Source organism: Perca flavescens, chromosome 23 (genome assembly GCF_004354835.1).
Source record: "Perca flavescens isolate YP-PL-M2 chromosome 23, PFLA_1.0, whole genome shotgun sequence".
Classification (NCBI taxonomy): Eukaryota; Metazoa; Chordata; class Actinopteri; order Perciformes; family Percidae; genus Perca; species Perca flavescens.
Genome location: NC_041353.1, coordinates 17,038,256 through 17,043,564, shown reverse-complemented (window position 1 = coordinate 17,043,564; position 5,309 = coordinate 17,038,256). Strand labels below are relative to the sequence as shown.

Here is a 5,309-nt window from a genome sequence, read left to right as displayed (position 1 = left end):
TTTGTTATATTAGTACAAACAACAGTAAGTATCATTACTTAACCATAGTATATATTATTCTGGTGTACACTGTTGACTTGACTCTAATACAGACAACAGTAAGTATCATTACTTAACCACAGTATATATTATTCTGGTGTACACTGTTGACTTGACTCCCTGCTATTGATTATACATCACTTTAGCTTACCACTACCTCATAACTTAACCTTAATTGCTCTTGTATAGTTCATTTATCTTCTACTAGTTGTATATACCTCCTATTTAATTGAATTATTCTTAATTTGTGTTGCAATACCTGAATCATCCCTCTTGTGAACACTAGGCTTATCTTATATTTATTCATAACCCTGCTCACAAACTCACCTTAACCTGGGTTATCTGTTTGCCAATATCAATGTTCCTGCTACAGTAAATCCTATAGGCAAATTGTTCTGCTATCACCGTAGTATGAACAATACACTTTTAAGGTTTTGTGTCAAATATTGTGCAATTTGTTATGAATTACTCATTGTTTTGACAAGGTAAATTAAAGCTATTTACCAAGTGTCAGCTCTGGTCAATTTAATTGTACTGTTTTTTTTATAAATGTTATGGAAAATGAAAAAAACAATTTGCCTTGATCAGGGTTTTAATTTGTTGCAAATATGAACATGGTTTTAATAATCTGTATCTTATTGCTCTGAAAAACTACAATGATTTAAGAAATATCAGTGATACTAATCAACATTTATTGAATTGATTGAATATATTGGCAGACATTACAGGCACCTACTCATGTCAACAGAGAAAACAATAGTTTGTTCTCTCTTTTATCCCTTTGATTATGCAGGTGATGGTGCAGAAAGAGGGGTGAAGTCCTTGTAGATCTCTGGCACTTTGAGGACAGAAAGATCCAGCAACTCTCCACTGTTGTCTTTGTATAGTATGCTCCTATTAAAGACAAATTCATAGACATCAACACATAAGATATTAGGTGTACATAGCTTTCTTTAACATCATTACTATATATATATATATATATATATATATATATATATATATATATATATATATATATATATATATATATATATATACCTTACCTTATCTGATTTGGTTTTGTGGATATCAGTAATTTTCTCTCCCAGGCCTGGTTGTGCACCCTGTGAATTTAAGCAAGAAACATAAATGATAAGTGTATGTAACATGATTTTACTATTATATTACAACAGGGGTACTTCAGTCACACCTAGAAGAAGAAAAACAAACAAACAAAACACTTGTTCTTTTCTGCTCAGTTTGCTTTGTATTAATTAAAAAAAATAAAATTTAAGTTGCAAATAAAGCATATCATTTCTAGATCTGTTTTATTATAGTGGTGAGATTGTACTTAACAGACTGGGTCCTTGTACTTTTTCGTTCTTCGATTTTCATTTCATAAACAGGTATTATAAAACAAAAAACAAATGTTTATTTGATTTTCGTTTTAAAATACGAAATTTGAAATTGAAATACAAGGCGTTTTTTCCTTTTCATGGTCAAAAGGGGATGGGAGAAATTTAAAATATGCTGTGATTTTCATTTTCTATTTCATATAACAACAACAAAAAAAACACTCGAAAATAGAAATGAAAAAAGGCCTGTTTTTTCATATTCAGAGACCGGATGTTGTCATTTCCAAGGCAACAGTGCCAGCCTAGCCTACCAGTGTTGCTTTCAGCCCAGGCTAAAATTACTTTGGAAACCTGTACTCTTGATAATGCTTGGGGGGAATTTTATTTCATAATGTCACATGTATTTATTACCCTGTCTCCTTGCCTCCCTCTGACTCTCTGTCTCTACCTGCCGCAGACAACTTTGCCCAAAGAGAGTCGAACCAGCTGACTGAGGAAACAGAACTTCAGTTCACGGCTGTAACGCTACCGTTACGCCACCGTTAACAATCCCAGCAAACTTTCTGTTGCTGCCGTTAAACTTGCTGATCTGGCAAAGAGTCACCGGCGGTTCAGGATCAGATCATGGGGATCAGACCTCCGGCGCTGGGTCTAATATTCTAATATTAGCTGCTGCTAGCCACCAGCCCTGTGACCTCGGTCCCTGCGGTTCGCTGGCGTTACCCGCTCTAGCTGAGCTGGGAATCTGCCGCGCTTGTGATTTATTCATATTTTCTTTTCTTTGCAGTGATATGCTATGATGCACTGATGCCAGGCAGGCTTGCTGCTTCTTTTAGTCAGAGTCTGTGCGATAACAAAACTTAATAAAATATAAAATATAACGTTCATATAAATAGACGGAATAAATAAAAGTCCCCGGAAATAAATATAAGTAAAACATATGTATTTAGGCTATTGAACTATAATGACTAGCTAATGCCTATATATGTATTGCCTCATTTATGTATTTCATGTTCTATTTCATAGCCATATTTATTATGTAAAGGGTGGCAAAAAACGACTGATCAGTCGCTTAGGAAGTTATAGGCTACAGTTTCCCTCAACTGCAGCTGGGACATTCTAACGCTTAACGTGAAAAAGCTTAATGTGGTTTAATGTAACTAAACATTCAGTTATCAGTCACATAACGTCCATAATAATTGGACTTTGGTTTAGATTTTTTGACAGTTTTCAGTGGTTATGAGGAGCAATATGAAAGAGAAATTTGGTAAACATTGATCATTGCTTAGGTACATTAAACCACATTAAGCTTTTTCACGTTAAGAGTTAGAATGTCCCGGCTGCAGTTGTTTTTTAATACCTGTTTATGAAATGAAAATCGAATGAACGAAAAAGTACACAGACCAGACTGATATGAATTCATCATTTTCAGACTAATGCTATATGAAGGAATGAAGACTAAATTCTGATGAACAACACAACAGTGATGCAAAAACTGACACAAACAATCCAGTTTCTGGTGTTCTTTCAGTTATATTACAGTTTAGGTTCTACTACTGGCTCTAACATGAAATCAGCCAAATCCCAGGAACATGGTTAACCAAACGAGGAAAAAATACAAAGTGAGGTCATCACATATACACATACAGTCCGTCATATGTCGTTCAATCTAGCTATACAATAAAGAAAATCTATTTGTTTATGGACATCAAGCTACGCTATATGCTAGCGCTATATGTTAGCTAGCTAGCTAGGTGCTTAAATTATGTTACTCACCCTCGTAGTTGTGGACATAACTTCATATGTCCCACTTCAAAGCTTTCTCCCGTTTCCTGATGGCTGCAGGTGAAAGTGCGTCGACCATTCTGTGCACATTGTTGACATATACTTATAATAAAGCAATGAACGGCGCGGGGATATATAAACTTGGTTACAGTTATCGGTTACAGTGCAGCCGCCCTCAACAGACGTTCTAACGTAAAGTGAACGCACCCTCAACGGGGCAGGGATCATTTCATTGGTCAACACTACAGCTGGCATTCTATTGGTTGTTGACTTTTGGCAGGGTTATAACACAAAAAAATCCAAGCGCGCAGGAGAGATCCGAGAGCAGAAAATTTGCAAGCGAGCAGAATCAGCCTGAGTGCGAGGAGAAGGTTCAAAGCTGAGAGCAGGAAATCTGTCCAAACAACAACATATCTGAGTCTAAGCAGAAAGTTTGAGCACAAGCAGAGCAAATCTAAGCACGAGCAGTGACTATTTGAGTGTGAGAGCAAGGTTTTGAGAGCGAGCAGTGACTATTTGAGTGTGAGAGCAAGGTTTTGAGCGCGAGCAGTGACTATTTGAGTGTGAGAGCAAGAAATCTGAACGTAATATCAGTGAGAAATGCTCTCAAATTGAAATAATGCGCTCTTGACTAATGGCAGTAATATAACTCCATAATTATTGGGTATTGGAGCAAACAAGCATGATATGACAACAAATTCAGTCAGCAAAGAGCAAAAGAAGAGACTCACATTTGTTTTTTTAAGATTATTTTTGGGCTTTTTTATGCAGTTTTATTAGACAGTACAGATAGACTGGATAGAGCAAGAGAGGGGGGATGACACGCTGCTGAAAATGTGCGAAGGGCCGCAAATGGAGTTAAACCTGGGCCACTGCCAAGCACTCAGCCTATATGGGGAGCACGCTCTACCGGGTGAGCTAGAGGTTGCCCTGTATTTGGTATTCTTAGTTTTAGAAAATGCATTTGGTTGTGTTCTACATAGTCTAAGGTGGAAAGCATTAGAGTACCAGATGTAGTCATACTCTAAAGGCGTAAACGGATGACATGACAACCATTACTACCACGGCACCATGTACCAAAAGGCTGCTGGATAACTTTAACACTTACTTAAACTGGGCTATAGGATGAAAGTTAAGTCAGAGAAATCTGAGTATTTCAATCAATGGGTGTTGCTTTCAAGTAAGCAATTTTATATAAATGAAGAGGCAATTCCAACAGTGTTAGAGAAGAAAGTTAAATGTTTAGGTGGGTGGTATGATGTAGCTTTTAGTGATAAGGAGCAGATCCAGGGGTTGAGACAGTAGGGAGTGAATGGCATTAAGACTATAGAGACGTAAGGCTTTCCAGGCACTGACAGTATGATGTATCTATTTAAAAAAGTCAGATAAAGAGAATGATTAGCTCTTACATTAGAACGTTGCCAGGAAACCCACAATGCCTCAGTGTGGCCTTGTATGGAAAAAGGGATTATGGAGCTCCCTATAACCAGTTTAACAGAGAAGTTTAAATGTGCATTAGCAAGGCTGGAGAAGATGACGTCAGAGTCTAGGGATGAAGCAGTACGGAGCATAGTGCCAACAGTCTCAGCAGGAAGTGGAACCCCAAGGGAGGCAGTTTTATAGGCTCAGGCAGCACTTAAACAGGGATGTTGAGGGCAGGCACAGCATGGATGTGGAGGGTTTAGACTAAGCATAGCCTAGCCTACATGGCGGCTCACACACACATTCATTTGGATATCTTGTTTTTTTATTTGGTATGACAGGGTCAGAAGGGAGGGACATAATTCAGGAGTGGTTTCTAATACCAGAGGGGGTTTCTAATTAGTGGCTACTGGTAAGACTAGTGGTTAGTAATGAAGGCTGGACTACTGAGCAGGCCATGGCTTTAAGATCATACTGCCTATCAAGCCAGTTGGGCCAGCCTTGTCAATTTAGCCTAAGCAGATACAATGTAGACACAAGGCTGGGTCAATCCTCGAGAATCTGCTCGTTGCTTGAGTGAGAGTAGGACTTAAAGGCAGCTCAAAGGCAAGTGAGGTCAGGGTTATACAATGGTGTTGCCTGTCATGGGGCCCCATAGATGAATGACAGCACAGTCAGATATCCAGTGAAGGGCCTAGTGATAGGGTCAAAAACAGTATTTAACAT

At 38.1% G+C, this 5,309-nt stretch overlaps 1 long non-coding RNA gene across 1 annotated transcript; it reads right to left on the bottom strand.

Moving 5' to 3' along the window:
* Positions 1 to 892: 892 nt before the first annotated feature.
* On the bottom strand, positions 893 to 3,192 carry LOC114550553 (uncharacterized). The gene is made up of 3 exons (XR_003691713.1): positions 3,153 to 3,192; positions 1,086 to 1,145; positions 893 to 933 (listed from the first exon to the last, which is right to left on the bottom strand). It is a non-coding gene; the product is annotated as an uncharacterized LOC114550553 (long non-coding RNA).
* Between the last annotated feature and the right edge of the window lie 2,117 nt (positions 3,193 to 5,309).